The 17,252-nt window shown below is 38.3% G+C and overlaps 1 protein-coding gene across 5 annotated transcripts in view; it reads right to left on the reverse strand.

Annotated features, from left to right (window-relative positions):
• The window catches only part of Epha6 (EPH receptor A6), a 922,972-nt gene that overhangs the window by 164,915 nt on the left and 740,805 nt on the right, over nucleotides 1-17,252 (reverse strand). The window lies entirely within an intron of this gene.

A 17,252-nucleotide genomic window follows, 5' to 3' on the forward strand; every position in this document is an offset into this window, starting at 1 on the left:
TAAAATTTCAATTGAGTGGAAAATGATATTTACCTGAAATAGGAATCTATCAATGCTTACTTTTTCTTTCTACATTATTTTTATTTCCTATTAGAATTCTTGATGATTCGATCTGAATGGCACATAGCTATTTTTATGACACACACACACAAATGATCTGGAAAGAAACTGTGCCAATGCCAACGATGAAAATGTTGGACTTGTATTTCAAGCCTTTTTTTCTGAACTCAAAGTCTTGCAGGTTAGAAAGGGTAGCCATCAGAAATTGCTTCAATGTATGCAAATGCTAGATTTTACATTTGAATGTATATTTTAAAGAAAGATGAGCTAAAGGTTAAAAGGTGCAATAAAGCTCCAAATTTATCATGCATAGAATTCAAACTTAAGGAATTTTTCCATTTGGAGAGAATATTAACTTATGTTCTATAATGCCCCTCAAAGCTATTAATCTTAGCCATATGAACAAGGAACTTTATCACCAATTATAGAGGTGAGATGAACTGTCAGCACTGCTATAGATAAAAATCAAGAAGACATAGTTTAAACCTGAAAACTTGACATTCTGTCTTTTATTTGTCCACTGATTTTAGAAACCAAAAAGTAAGAATCTAAGGCTAACTAAGTAGAAACGTCAGTAAGATAAAAAAAAAAAAAAAAAAAAAAAAAAAAAAAAAACAGCTTTGTACCTCAACATCAAATTCTGAGCAAAAATTCAAGCTAGAATGTTATTGGGTTATAAGCATTTAGGAGGAATATTGAGTTACTGCTCTGGGTACCTAAATCATCCTCCCTCTATTTTCATGCCTCTGTAATATCTCTTGACCATTGTTGTCAACTGTTCACTTTTAAGCATCTATTTCTCAATAATGTGAGTGTTATTAGAATCAAAAGAGCTTGTATAAACTTCCTTGTATTACTTCATTCCTATTACATAGATAAAGACATCAAAGGACAGAAGAGTGAACTGTGTTTCTTGACCCCAAAGCCAGTAAGTAGCATTATTAAGCATCCTCCCTGGTGCTTGGGATCTTTGAAGCTTTATGGCATGGTTGCATCTCAGAAAAGATTATTGGATGATAGCTCTATGTCCTTTTTGGTTAATCATTCTCTCCAGTGACGGACATCATCTTCCTCACCTACCTGGCTCAATTGGCTATCACTTTCACTTGCTCAATTATGCCTTCTGCTTTTCATTTTGCTATTTACCTGTTGGAGTTCTTAACTTGCTCTTCTCTGCAATACTACCATAATGGCCCCAAGCCCTACTCTATACTCCATAATTTAAACACTGCATATTCTTGCAAGGCTTTGCTCTAATGTTTCCCATAAACTCCTGCCTCTGGTAATGTGTATGCTGTGATGTGCCTTTGTCATGTTGCTTGGCTTTTCTCTTTTTCCTTCGAGACTTGTGTCCTTGTTCATTGGATTTCTGAGGGTTGCTTCCTATAGGTCTGAGCATAGTAGGTACTTCCTAACATCGATTTGTGTTTTCTTATTGATTTCATTATCCTTGTGAGGTTAATACTAAATTATTTCAGCAAGATTTTTAATGATATGTATTCAAAGTATTCTGTGCCTAGTTCTATATATAATCAACTCTTTTGTAGGTGCTTTTGGCACTCTTAAACCCATCAGTGACAAATTTCACTTTTCATAAAAACAATAATGAATTAGATGAAGACTCCACCTGTTTTTTGTTAATTGGAAGCTTCATTTGGTCCATCCTTTTGTATTTTATGCAGTAATGTCAGTAGAGAGTGGCTGGATTGAAGAATTGTAGGCTTCTTCTCAGACTACTGTTAGAAATTAATCTGTAATTTATTTCCTAATGGTTTTCTATAGGGAATATGTAGGTATATGTGATGGCTATTCCTAGTTGTCAACTTGACTACATCTGGAATTAACTACAATCCAGAAATGAAGGGCACACTTGTGATCCAGATCTCAAGGCTGGAAGACACAGGCCTCTGACCTGGATCTTGACATGGAGATCTTGACTCACAGTGGCCACAAAAAACTTAGGCACAGACAAGGTCTTATATGTCATTAATCTCAGGAGACTGAGGCAAGCAGATCTCTGAGTTCAAGGCCAGTCTTCTCATGTCTGCCATTGGATGAAGATGTAGAACTTTCAGCTCCTCCAGCCCCATGTCTGCCTGCCATCCTCCCGCCTTAAGGCAATAAACTGAACTCTGAACCTGTAAGCCAGCCCCAGTTAAATGCTGTCCTTTATAAGAGTTGCTTTGGTCATGGTGCCTGTGCATAGCAATGGAAACTCTAACTATGACAGTATAATGTGAAGATTAAACACAAACCTGTGGTCGCCTATTGCACGTATGTCAAAAAGTACATAGGCATAAGGGAACTTATGAAATTTGGATGCCCTCCTTTATTTCTACTTTAGGTGAGGAAAACATTTTAGTAACCATTCTTTTTCGGTCTTGCTTCTTCAATATGCACAATTACATATGTAAATCATATATCATATATTCTAAAAGTATGACTGCTCCTAGGAGATATATTTGGAAGTAATCGATTCCATTTCTAAATTTTCAAAAATATCTGAGCTCATTCCTTTAGTACATTTTAGTCTGTTGCCTCAAATGCCTCAGAACACAGCATCATCCTAGTGATTGAATAGTGCTACCGACAATGAGCAAACTCCAGGATGCTTTTACCACAGTCAGTTCTCAAAATTGTTACTTAACTTATAGAAAGTTCATTGGTTTGATATTGAACCTTCTAGGTCACCCAAAGTTATTGTTTTCAAGATTGTAAAATTATAAATATCCAGTTATTATTATGGGTAATCTCAACTACATGAGAACCAAAATCTGAGAAATCACTTACTTATATTAAGATAACCACAAAATTCCTTTATTATCCTTTTCTAGTGCAGATGACAATTAACTATTTTCTTTCATTTGGAATATTAAAGTATATATATGTGCATATTTATATTATAATATGCATATGTATGTCAGTACATATATATATAAATTCAAATATATATATTTTTTCAAGTACTTCCCAACACCTACAATAACTTTGACTAAGGAGGTTTGTGGAATCCATACAATTAGAAGACTAAGCTATTGTCATGATGGTATTAAAGAAAAGAAAACAAAAGCATCCTTTAAATTTCTCATAAAAGTTTCAGAGAAACTCTTTGTTAGAGAAGTAGATTTTCTCCAGAGAAGATGTGTGATAGAAAGGAATTACAGAAATTTGCCATTTTTATGTAAGTAATGAGTCTGTGCGGGGATGTGGTGTTCCAAATCAGCTCAGCAATTTCTAATGTGCAGCCAGTAAAATGAAGAATCGACACAAATCTCAACAACTTCAGAACTCTATTACAGATTTAAATCATTCTAGCTTATTTAACATTCGATCATGTCTATATTTTGTCTACCAGGCTATAAACTTGCACTGATAACTTGGATTGACAGAGCACCGGCATTTTTTTTTTCTACCCGCATGCAATTCAGCACTCCTTGAGCCCGTTATTTTATCTACTCTTCCTCCCTGCTTGTTTTATAGAGAGCGAATTACAATTATAGTCTCCTCTCGGTTTGATAATAAGTGAAATAATTTTCTTATCCATGTAATGTTTTCCACAGATATGGATATTATAAATCTGAAAAGATATATTGTACTAAATGATTATTTTTATTCACATGATAACTGCTAAGATTAGGGAATTGTACTTTTAAAGTGTTGCCTGGCAATCATCATAATCTCTACCAAGCAAGACTCATCTTCAGTGACTTTGAATCTTAAGTCATTTTACATCTATGAATTAAAATATAATATGTTTTAGTCTAATATTTTACTACTTGTATATAAAAATCACATACTTTACAGGTACTATGTGATATTTCAGTACTATTTGATGTTACAACGGACACACATTGTACAATATTTTCTTAAGAATAAAATATCTGTTTCCTTAAACATTGTGCACTTTTTAATAGGGGAAATATTCAGAAGCCTTTCCCAACATTTGGAAAAATGCAGTGCGACATCATTCTCTCTGCTGAGCTTGCTGTGCTGTGGCACATCGGAATTCCTTGCTCCTATATAATTTTCTATCCATTTACCACTCAAAACTGTTACTCATCACAGATTTTTGGTAATCGCCGTCCTTCTCCCAGCTTCTGTAAAATGGGCCAGTTTATATTGCACCCTGGAGTGAGAGAATGTAGTGTTTGTTCTGTTTAACACAGTGCTCTCTGGCTCCACCTGTGTTACCAACATTTGTAATACTTCCTCCAATGAGGACTCTATCCGGAATTGGACTGGAGGGCATTCGTGTTATTCTTTAGCAAAGGATAACTTTATTCTGTCTATTCTGTCTATATCCTGAAAAATCTTAGTGAACCTGAATTCAAAAATAATAAACTTAGTTGTTTGGGGGAGAACATTTCAAGGTGGCATCCTATCTGTGTTTACTGCTCGGTGTTTTTAGATATATAGTTGGAGAGAGTGGGATGGAGTATTGAAAATGTGCAGCTTGGCTAACGAGTAACTTTAAAGTTACAATAAAGACAGTTGCAGGCAAAGCATTTAGCAATTTATAATTGTTAAAAAGATTACAGCTACTAAAGAGAGAACATAGAATTTATACTGGTAATTGGGAAAACGCCTGGTATGCAAAACTCCACCCCCTAAGAGATTTAGGATATGAATGTAAATTCATTAGATAATAGAATTCTTTGCAGACAGGATATCACAGTCCTTGGAGAGGCTTTACCCAGCATCTGACTGAAACCGATTCAGAGACCCATAGCCAAACATTAGATGGAGCTCAGGGAGTCTTGTGATAGTGTTGGTGCAAGGATTGAGGGACCTGGAGGGGATAGAACACCAACAAAGTCAACTAACCTGGACCCTTCAGGCCACCCAGAGATTGAACCACCAACCAAAGAGCACAATGGGCTTCACCTAGCCCAACCCTCAACCCCCTACCCCTGCTGCCCTCCCAGCCAAATAGCAGATGTGCAGCTTGGTCTTCATGCGGGTCCCCCAACAACTAACTGGAGTGGGGGCTGTCGCTGGTTCTGTTGTACGTCTGTGGATGCTGTTTCCCTAACTGGGCTGCCTTGTCTAGCCTCACTGGGAGAGGATGTGTCTAGTCCAGTGAATTAATGTGAGTTGGTGTGTGTGGGGGGGTGGATTCCCCTTCTCAGAGGAGATAGGGAGGAGGGATGGGGAGGGGCTGTGTGAGGGGAAGACTGAGATGGGGGGGCTGAGATCCAGATGTAAAGTGAATAAATAAATAAACTAATGGAAAAGAAAAGAAAAGAAAAGAAAAGAAAAAGGCTTCCTGGAGAGATATTTTCCAATGGTCAGGCAGGAAGGATTACTAAGGCCTCTGTAGCTATGGTCTAGGTGAGGCAGGCTAATGGGTATAGGTGTAGGTGTAGGTGTAGGTGTAGGTGTTACTTGGTGTAGATGTTACTTTTTAAGGCAGTCAAAATGTCAGCAATGATGAGGGTGGTAGAAGCCTGCCCATAGGATCTAGAAAGCCACCGAAGCCAAGCCATGTGTTCCAGGGTCAGATTCCCTGCAAAGAGTAATTGAGAAGCCATTGGTTGAATCCATAAAGGTGAAACATAAGTCACAATTGATGTACTAGGATAATGTAGATGCCAAAAGAAGTGGGCCATTGATTGAGGAGGTCAACAGGCACTCAAAGGAGCTGAGCAAGCGAGATCTCAGTTCCGACGGGCAACAGCTGGAATGGCGGACACTAGTTGATGTCTCGTGGTGCCCTGGTGTTGTAGCTGCTGTGTGTTCTGGTTGTTTGCTCTGCTGAGTTCGGATCCTGGTTTGGTCTAACTTTCCTTAGCATACCCTGTTCCTGACTTTTAGAATGGGAATGCTAACATGTCGTTGTGTATTAGAAGCATACAATCTTGTTGTTCTCTCTAGACAAAGAACGACAGGTAGCTAACAGCTTCTCCCCAGGGTGCTTCCTTTTGGGTTGTCGAGTACAAAGTGGGCAGTCCTGAAATCACATACACACAAACAACAAAACTGGACTTAGTAGCTGGGCTTATATATCTGTATACACACCACACACCCACCCACACACACACATTCATACATACATACATACATACATACATACATGCATACATGTGTATGTAACAATAATCATCAAGGAAAAAGATGTCAACTTGAGAGGTGTGGGGAGTTAGAAGGATGGTACCTGGGAGATCTTGCAGAAGAAAAGAGAAGTGATATTATTTAATTTCAATTAAAAACATATTTTTAAAATAGCATATTTATTCATCAACAATGATAAAATTTAGAATTACAATATGCAGTGAAACAAATAAAGACATTTCTCAGTGTTTGCGAATATCGGGCATGTTACTCTTTGAGTTTTTGGGACAATAAATCAGTATTCCCAGAGTTTTAAAGAATTATGGTATCTTAAATGTGCTTCTCTAGGGCCAGGGAAGCATGTGGGGGAGGGGCAGTGGAAGCATGGATCAAGGGTAGGATTGCAGCATGACCTGGAAATCTCATCCTGAGATGACAGGAGTAGGACTGTTACCCCCCTGCCCCTGCCTGTGTGTCATGGGGTGCATGTAGCTCTGTGCCCCCACCATTGCTCCACTGGAGGAGGTCAAGTCGCCAGCAGCCAGGTTAAATTCCTCACTCCTTATAAGGTCATATCTACTAGTCCCTGGAATTCCTCCTTGGCCCAGGCTAATAATGTGCACTCACCCTGAAAGCCCCAACCTACATCCCAAATGTTTAAATAGCCTTTCTTTCTCCCATTACACTGAGCTATCTCGAAGAGCTCAAGTGGCATGCTTCTAATAGTCTTCATACTCTTTGGATTGGAGTAACTAAAAGTCTTTTTTAAAAATTAAAATCTGCTAAATTTAGTAGTATGTATAAAGAACTACAGCCTATAGAAATATTTACTGAAAATATATTTTTAAATCCAGCTTCATGGTATTGAACAGCTCCTTATGTGGACACTTCCCATTTAAGGATTTATGAAGCACTTAAAATGTATTAAACCTTGAGAAAACATCCAAAGTACGTACACAGAGTAACCTGTATTTGTGAACTCATTGGTGAGCATTTTGTCTTTTTAAAGCTACACTTCCTTTTTTCCCTTTTTATCTTATAGCATAATCACATGTGCATTTCTTCATTTATATCCGTGTGTAACTCATAGGCTGGGAACCACATATAAGGAAGAACACGTGTTTCTTTTTCTCTCTGACATTGGGCGATTTTTCTCAATATTACATATTCTCATTCTGTCCATTTTCCAGGAATATTGTCATCTGACTTTTTTCTTTAGGACCAAGTAATATTCCATAGTGGAAACATGTGACATGTTTTTGTTTTCTTCTGTTTTTTTTTATTAGTATATATTCATTATGTAGGGTCCACTTTCATATAGGCAACTTCTTTCTATCATGTATTTTGACCATGATAACCTCTACCATTCCTCTTTCTCCACATTTCCTCTCCTCCCATTAGTCTGCTCTTTTCTTCTAGTCTCCCTTTTTCTTCATTTCACTCACACAGACACATAGAGACACACACATACACAGATGTGCATACTCACACACAGTGATACATATACTCTCGCTCACATAGAGGCATAGAGGTACACACATACACACAGATACACATACTCACACACAGAGATACATATACTCTTACTTAAGCACAGACACACAGAGATACACACACAGAGATACACACACACACTCACTTAGTCATACACAGATACACACAGAGATCATAGGCACATGCACATACATACTCACACAGTCACATAGCCTACATACACAGGTACATATGTTCACACATAGATATATATATATTCTCACTCATACACAAACACACACACAGACACACACACTCATTTACTCACACACAGACACACAGAGATCACAGATGCATACACATAAATACTCTGACAGGCATAGAGATACACACACAGAGAAACATAAAGAGATAACACACACACACACTCACACAGACACACATAGAGATACGCACACACACACACAAACACACACAGAATATCAGAATCCTACGGGCCTCTTACATGTCTCATGTGTCCTTTTACCTGCATTCAGTACTTTCTCATCACCTAATATTAACTTTTCCTGCTCTCCTTTCTAAATATTATACTTCACACACAATTTTTTATGTACAATCATACAGACATACTCTATAGGCAATTTTTTTTTTCTGATCGAGTGGCATCGCTTAATAGTATACATTCTAAGTTCATCCATTTTCTGAAAATTTCATTGCTCTCATAAATAGATCACCAATCAACACGGATGTTCTAAGAAAAGAAAACATTTCTCAGACCAGCAAATGAGAGGAAGTGTGTGCTGCCTTGTCTGTATCTGACTTTGCTTACTCTGATGATCCACATTTGCTCTCATTTTCTAGCATATAACATAATTTCATTCTTTGTTCTAACTGAAGAAAACTCTCTTGTGTATATAAATTTCATTTTCTTCATTCATCTGTTGATAAACATGTCGGCTGATTTCATGACTTAGCTCCTGCAATAAGTAGAGATGTGCAGCTATCTCTGTGGTAAATTGCCTTTGAGTTCTCTGGGTTTAAACCCTTAAGTGGTATGCTTCAAGTTGATGCTGCTTCCAGTTTTAATTTTTGAGAAACCTCTATACTTATTTCCATAGCGTCTAGACCAATTTTATCCCAAGAACAGTAAAAAGATTCCCTTTTCTCTCACATCCTTCCTACCATTTAAAGAGAGTCTTTGAGATAGATTAAATGGATTTTGCATCAGAAAATACATAGAAACAAACACTGCAAAGTTATAGTTTACAAAGAATTTCTGGGGTGTCAACTTGAAAAGGAATGGAGGTGTTATGGTTGTTTTTGATAGTCATCTAGGTTGGACTAAGAAACACTTCGGGTGTTAATGAAGAATACCTTCAGGTGTGTTGCCGAGGGTATTTTCAGAAAGGCCTGCCTCTGATGTGGACAGCAGCATCCCTAGAGGTGAAGTGCTTGAATGAACCGAGAAGAACAAGAGGAAAAAGAAACCTGTGCACAAGCACTTTGCTGTTTTCTTTCCTGATCTGCCAAGATGCGAGCAGCCGCTCACAGACTGCCACGCCTTCGCCTCTATAATGGACTCGTATCCTCTGAATAGTCAGTGAGAATAACTCTCCCCCCCTCCCCCAAGTTGCTTCCTGCCAGGAATTTTGTCACAGCCGTGAGAAAAATAATCCAAGTATACAACACTAAATATGGTATCACCCAGGAACGGCATGAAGGAATGAGGGCATACGTCCCCATTATGTTACCTTCCAGATTGGCTGCTAGAGGATCTTAAGCCAAGGAATGTTTTTCACAGTTAAGTAGGCTGTTACTGAAAATGACCGAGGACAGTGAATTTAGGGGCTCTCCTGATTGTCTCAAAAGGGTGCACTAAAATTCTCTATAGCTGAAACCAACAGGTCTGCACCTACTTCAATAAACAAAATTGTTTCTCATAAAGCGGCTATTTATTTATTTAAATACCATACTATATTAGTTTTTGCAAAACAACTTCTATCAGAAAGAGTTTCTTATTCCTTTTTCACTAGCTGCATGTGTCTTTCCTACTTTATTGACAGGTCTAAATTCTTGATTATTAATAAGCAAGTGAATCTTGTTCCATGTTTCTCTTCATTTCCTTGTTTAAACTTTAGAGGTGATCCCAATGTTTGTGGAGAATGAAGCATGGCATCTGGTGATTCAAACAACTGAGTAGCTATTGGGAAGAAGGATCCATATTTATGAAAGCAACACTTCTTCGTCTGGATTTACTTAAGTGGAAATGGATGGTCTGAATCTAAAAAACCATCAGCCAAAAAGACAAACACCAGGAACAACAAATCCCCCAACTAGACAGCGTTTCGTGCAGTTCCAGTGAGCAGAGACATGCCACCTGTATCAACGAGCTCCCGCATTACTCAGTAATGTTCTTCTTTCTGTCAGAAATTACCATAGAGGCAAAAAAGTTCTCGTCTAGAAATGTCACATAGACAACAGAGATACCTGCTAAAGATGCTTAATGATATGCTGCCTTTCTCTACGAGAAGTGGAATGCATTGACTGTGTTACAAAGTTTTAACAGCATAGGCCTTTTATCTTTGGATGGTTTATTTAAGAATTACCATTTAATTTTTTAAAAGTGTGTGTATGTGTCTGTGTCTCTCTGTATCTTTGTATCTCTCTCTGTCTCTGTCTCTCTGTCTCTCTGTGTGTGTGTGTGTGTGTGTGTGTGTGTGTATGTGTGTGTGTACATTTATGTTGGTGTCTTCAGAATGCAGAGGAGGGCATCAAACTCTCTGGACCTATAGTTAAGAAAAGTTTTGAGCCACTCAATATATGTGCTGGGAACTGAATTCCAGTCAAGAATATCAAATGCTCTTAGCCTCTGAGCTGCCTCTCCAGCCCCATCCATCCTTGGCTTTTAACATGGATTTTAGGGATTTAAACTGAGCTTCCTGAGACTTGCAAGCAAAGCAGTTTACTTGCTGAACCATATCTCTGGGCCTTATTTAGGTAAAAACATATTTCTTTTTTGGTAAATAATTTATAAATACATACTATATGTAAATCCTAATTTAATCCTAGTAAACATAATAAATAACATTTGTATGTTTATTAATGTGTTGGGCATTGTCCTAAGGACAAAATTTTTCTTTAAATAATTTCATTCTTATAGCATTTCTGTACTGAATGCAATTATTAGATTGGTTTAAAAAATGAGCTTATTGATGTACTGAGAGTTTAAGCAGCAAAACCAGGCCTTAACAACTTTCAGAGCCCAAATACTTGTCCATTTTGATGAACCTTGAAACAACACTAGAGTCTTCATTAGTCATTTGGAAAGCATAAAATGTCACCCTAAACCTTTACATCTTCCTACAGAATATTCGGAAAAGAAATTACAAACAGTGTGCTTCTGTGGCTACCGAAGATTTTTATAGACAAGTTATTTATGACCAGTAGGTAAGTGATAAGAAAAACAACTAGAAAAGCTTCAGATTTTTTTCTATCCATATCCCAAGCATCAGTTTATGATAATCGTCTCAAGACTCCATTGTACATTGATTTTTAAAAGTAATTTTCTTCACATTCTCATAGGGGACTTAAGCAAATGAAATTTCACACTTGTAATTTTACTCGCAAGGGGACAGAGATGGAAACTTTTAAGAGTGGTAATGTAAAAATATTTTTCCAGCTCCTCTGGGGAAGGCAATGAAGGTGCTGCTACATTCTGAAATCTTTTAAGAGTCCCTAAAAGGCTAGCAGAAATCTCTCCATTTCCCAGTGGTGATAGCATGTTGTACTTCTGACTTCCAAGTTGTCTTTCACTTATATAAGTGATACATTAGTTATCCAGTTTTCTGTATCATTCCTATCAGAAAAAAAATCTGTAGGAAACTTAAAACAAATCTCTGTCGTACATATTCACTATATCCTAGTATGGTAGAATAGAGACCTGAGAACACTACACTGAATTAACATACAGTGTCAGTTATCCTTCTCCATATCCCCTCCTCTACCCTGTCCTTCTGCTGCTACCCAATTCAACCCTTCCCCACTACCTCATACCACCTGCATTCTCTCTGTCCTTGAAACGTCCACAAACCATGATTTTTTATGAGTTTCTTGCCTTCTATGAGTGGTTCAATTGAAGCTCATACATCTAAAGATTCAGAGCTAGCTTCCACATATGAAGGAAAACACACAGAACGTGTCTTTCTGGACTTAGGTTATGTCACACAGAATGATTATTTCCAGTTTCATAGATTTACCTATGAGCCTCATAATTACACTTTTCTTTACAGCTGAATACTATTTCATCATATATATGAACCATATTTCATTATCCACTCACAAGTTGGTAGATATATAGGTTATTTGTTCACCCTGGCTATTGTACATTGAACAGAGATGAACACGGATGACAAAGTATCGCTATAGTTGGATATGCAGCCCTTTGAGATAGTCCCCCAAGTACTGTTGCTGTATCCTGGGGTAGTTGTTAGCTTTTTGAGAAACCTCTATATTGATTTCGACAGTGGCCATACCAGTTTGTATGCTCACCACAGTCAATAAGTTTTCCTTGCTCCTGTGTCTCCAACATCATCATTTGTTGTCATTGGTTTTATATTCGTAGTCATAAAAATCTAGATAAAATCTTCAGGTAGATTAAGTTTGCAGTTCCTTGATGGTTAAGGACTTTTAACATTAAAAATACTCGGCTCTTCCCATGTTTTCCCTTTTGAGAGCTCTCTGTTTAGTTCCATGGCCTCAGTTTTAGTTGTTTGCTTTCACTGTGTTTAGGATGCTCTGTGGATGATCCACAGAGGGCCATGGAGCTCCTGCATGGAGCTTTTGGAGTATGCACTCTTCACTCAGCTTGCTAGTTCACACTTATCCCGGATGATGTATTCCCTTTTTTAAAAAAAAAAAAATCTGTCTTTATTTCTAGCTACATGCTTCTTGTCCAATTCATTGCCCTTGGACATAAGAACCTGAATTATTTTAACAAGTTCCCTGAGACACTCTGGCAGGTGCCCTACAGACTCAGATCCCTGACTATAATACCATCTACACAGGTTATTTCTGATGAACTTTTAATTATAATGAGAAAACAATTGCTAAATGCATCACACATAATTAAATCACTGACTACTCTCTCCCTACCTGCAGAGAGTTCCTATTTATATCCAAATCTTTGCTGCAACTTTTACAAGACGTTGAAGTTTTCCTTCTCAAAGTTCAGTTTAGCTAAGAACACTCACTGCAAGCCGTCTGTGAAAAGAACTGAGGCAAGCCCACACTGGGTCAGAGTACGGCTTCCACTGTGCTTTGCCCTACAAAGCAGAAAAATGAGTGCCAAATGGAGACATATTCGTTTCAGGGCTGGTCTCCCTCTTACTCATGTTTTTAAGTGGCCCAGCTGCCCAACAGGGCATGCATTCTACCCTGAGGGAACTGGCAATCTGCAGGAAAAGAGCTACTGGAGCAAGCTGGTTCCTTTGGTGTTTCTAATTAGAGAGAAAACATACTTACAAAACAACCCTAGTCAATGACAAGATTAAATGCTGATTCACATGGAGACACAGCTAAATTAGCAAATGGCGTGAGGCTGCTTAGAATTTTTCTTTGTAAGAAGAAAATGATTTCTTTGACAAGAATTGACCACATTTTTAAATAGAACCAAAAGTAAATGGCATAATCTATAATGATAAACAAGCTCTCTAGGTGCTGGGAATGTTTTTTTTTTTTTTTTTTTTTTTTTTTTTTTTTTTTTTTTTTTTTTTTTTTTTAGTGAGAATTTAAATAGCTATGTAAGATTTATGTTTTTAAGATTCAAACTTATTCTAATGATAGTCAGATAAAAAAGAAGCTTTTATGTTAATAAGAAGGCTTAGCTGAGGTCAAAGGGTAAAGCTTTTTAAAGATTGTGAATAGACACACATGAATGGATGAGAGATTATTTAAAGACTCTTTTGAGATTTTTCATGTCTCTCTGGCAGACAAGAAAAAATTCAAAGTGTGTTCAAGAGTTTGCTATCAAATGCACTGTACAGCTGCTTTTCTCCTGTTTTAATGTACTGTTGGTCTATATAATGGCAGTCATGCTCAGCTCCAACACGGGGCAGAATGCTGAAAGCAGATATCTAGCTCTGCAAAACCAAGTGCTTCCTTTTTGAGCTTCCTGCTCCCTGGAGATGCCCCAACCCCTGAAACTTACAAATGTTTGCACACATGAACACGTATCCATCTTTTAGGGGAAGAGATTCTATAGTATAGCCTTTACTTTTCCTGTACTTTTCAGTGTTGGGCATGGAGATGAGACTAAAGAACCACCCTGCATTCAGGTGTTCTGTTACAAAAGACCAGCCTCACTTTCTGCCAACAGCTCATAAATGGCACCAACGTTTCTAAAGCCTAATGTCTGCAGGTTTTTAATGACATCTTCAACTTAGTGTATGTTTCTCTTCTTACTTCTAAAAATCCCAAATAGGGATCCAGCTCCCGGGGAGGTCTCAAGGCTTGACACTATTACTGAGGCTATGGAGTGCTCTCAGAAAGCAACCTATCATGACTGCCTTCTGAAAGACCCAACAAGCAGCTGAAAGAGCCAGATGCAGATATTTGCTACCAACCAAGGGACAGAAGCAGCTGACTCCTGTTGTTGAATTAGGAAAGGCTGAAAGAAGCTGAGGAGAAGGGTGACCCTGTAGGAGGACCAGCAGTCTCAATTAATCTGGACCCTTGAGATCTTTCAAACACTGGACCACCAAACCAACAGCATACACCAGCTGACATGAGGCCTCCAACACACATACAGGAGAGGACTTCCAGGTCCGTGTTCATTCAGAGATGATGCACCTAACCCTCAAGAGACTGGAGACCCCAGGGAGTTTAGAGGTCAAATGGAGTGGAGGGTGGGGACATCCACGTGGACATAGGGGGGGCTGGGGAGGAGGTATGGGATGTGGAACAGTTGGAGGGTGGATGGGAGGAATAGACTATGGAGTGTAAAAAAAAATAATAAATTAATAAAAAAAGGAAAAAATTCCAAATAATATTTTGAGGCTTGATTTCTCATTGTTTCCCTACTTTTGGGGTACTTCCTAAGTTAATTCCAACAATCAGAGCATGCACCGACTCTTTAAGCCCAGTGACTTTGAACAATAAGCAAGCAGACAAAAGTACAACCTAGATTTTGATCTGGCTTTTGCATTGATTGTAAAGTGTGTTCTAAGTGGGTGCTTAAACAAAAACCTCCTCCAACCTAGCACTACAATGTTGCAAACATATAAAGGGGGCATTTTCTGTTAATAGATTAGCTCTGCAGTCACAGATGCTATCTTCGTTTTGCTTTGATGGCTTGGGTATACTGTTAATCCATCTGTGACCCTGTTCTTCAATGCTTCTCTTACCAGACGCAGCAGCAATCTGCAGGTGCCTGCCCAGACCTGCCTGAATCTGCAACTTAAGTTTCTCTTCTTAGATGCCATTCTTCTGAAGCCTGAAACTGCCAGAACTTTAGAGAAAGAAGAATAACACAAGTAGTAGAGACTCAAGTAGCGGGGTTTGGGGGGTGCTTGAAGGCGCGCTACTAACAAGGAAGAGAGAAACCGGAAGTCAGTACTACGGAGGAATCTTTTACGGTACGACATTTGAGAGGTTTATTTGGAACTTGTCCTCACACTTTTCATCTTTTGCAGTTCCCTTCAGCTCTTGACTTAAGCAGGAAGATGGACACTCATCTGTAATTCATCCTGGGTAATTGGCAATACTTGTTATTGCCAAGTATTCAGCAGATGAATAACACGAGATTTTCATCCTGAAGAGCTCCTATTTATAAAGTATATTATATCAGGCATATTTATATGAAGTACATGATATGTTATTAAAATAAGGCAATTTTTTGTATATTCTTTGGAAAATTAATTTAATAATCACCACCATCGGGACAACTATTTCCAGTAGAAGTTGGTTTGCTGTAAGTGACTGGGTTTGAAATGTTTCACGCGAATGTCCCTGCCCCCACCTCACTTTTCGTAGCCTCTTAGCATGCCTGAAAATATGAAGAAACCAAATGGTTTAATTTGATTTTTTTCTGAACTGCTGATTGATCACATTGAAAATTTAGTGTATACTTTCCCACTGTTGATTTCCCATGGTGCACTGAGTTCATGTTAAATTTCTTTAACATATTCTTTCCTCCATTCAAACCTGCCACCTAGTCATAATCATCCATGCTATTTCTTTTCTGCAACCTCTGTATGTGCCCAGAGCTAAGAGCATCATCGCCACCAGGCACAAGACTTCCTGTGGCCTCACAGTTATCACTCCTGGTCTAATTTGAACATCTAAAGTCTATGTTTCTAAAAAATTATTTTAGATTGGATAACAGTGCATACAATATTTTCCCTAACTCTGTATCAGGTAGTGTTTCACATGAAGTAGAGAAAGGAAAATCTTGACATTTGTTAAGTGGGTTGTGGAGCCATTTTAATATTTACTCCGGACTGTGAGGCCTTTGTTGTGAAAATGGTACAGTTGAAATGAAATCTTAGTGACTTACACAAAGCTGGGTTGTGTTCTTGTAGCTAGCCAAGGGGCAGGAATACAGTTGTAGAACTGTTTGGATCTTTGGGTTTAAGAGTGATTAAAATCTCTTTCTGAGAAAATAAACATGTAATATTAAACAGTATTAGTTATATATACAAAAAACTGCACATCTGGTGTTTGAATCACTGAGTGCTCAGATGTATACTGTTATTCAGTTCCAGGTAAGCAAAGAAAGAGTCTAACTGACTAGGCAGAGGATGGCCTAGTCAGTCATCAATGGGAGGAGAAGTCCGTGGTCCTATGAAGGTTCTATGCCCCAGTGTAGGGGAATGCCAGGGCCAGGAAGCAGGAGAGGGTGGGGTGGTGAGCAGGGGAAGGGAGGAGGGAATAGGGTTTTTTTCTGGAGGGGAAACCAGGAAATGTAAATAAAGAAAATATCAATAATAATAATAATAATAATAATAATAATAATAATAAAGAGTCTAACCAAATCAGCTATTTCCACTGAAACTAACATACATCACACAATGAAGACTCTCAAAGGCAAATGAGAAGATGAGTCATATTCATGGTACAGGCAGGCAAAGTGTGATGCTCTTCTGGAGTTACACCAGCTTCTAAGACTAACCAACAAGGAAATAGTAGGGAGTTTTTCCCTGCATATTTTTGTCTGAACTTAGCTATTTAAAGGTCCTCCTTGTTCCTCCATGCTATTAGCCAACATATCCTAGTGTCTCTCTCTATCCTAGACTCAGAGAAATAACCCTTTTAAAATGATCTTTCTCTGGGCGGTGGTGTCGCACGCCCTTAATCCCAGCACTTGGGAGGCAGAGGCAGGTGGATTTCTGAGTTGGAGGCCAGCCTGGTCTACAGAGTGAGTTCCAGGACAGCCAGGGCTACACAGAGAAACCCTGTCTCGAAAAGAAAAAAAAAAAAAGACCTTTCTAGTAATAAGAATTTCATAGATGATTGACTGTTGTTCTGCAAATACTGACAAGCTTGTCTGTTTTCTCTCTCTCGATTCAGTGGTTGTTCTAAGATGGAAGTTACAGGGTTAGAAGTAAATGCTGTAGAAAATGCTGTTGCTTCATAGCAGGCTGTGATGGAAAATAAAAGATCAATACCTCTCT

The sequence above is a fragment of the Mastomys coucha genome, unplaced genomic scaffold (genome assembly GCF_008632895.1).
Source record: "Mastomys coucha isolate ucsf_1 unplaced genomic scaffold, UCSF_Mcou_1 pScaffold12, whole genome shotgun sequence".
In the NCBI taxonomy this organism is placed as follows: domain Eukaryota; kingdom Metazoa; phylum Chordata; class Mammalia; order Rodentia; family Muridae; genus Mastomys; species Mastomys coucha.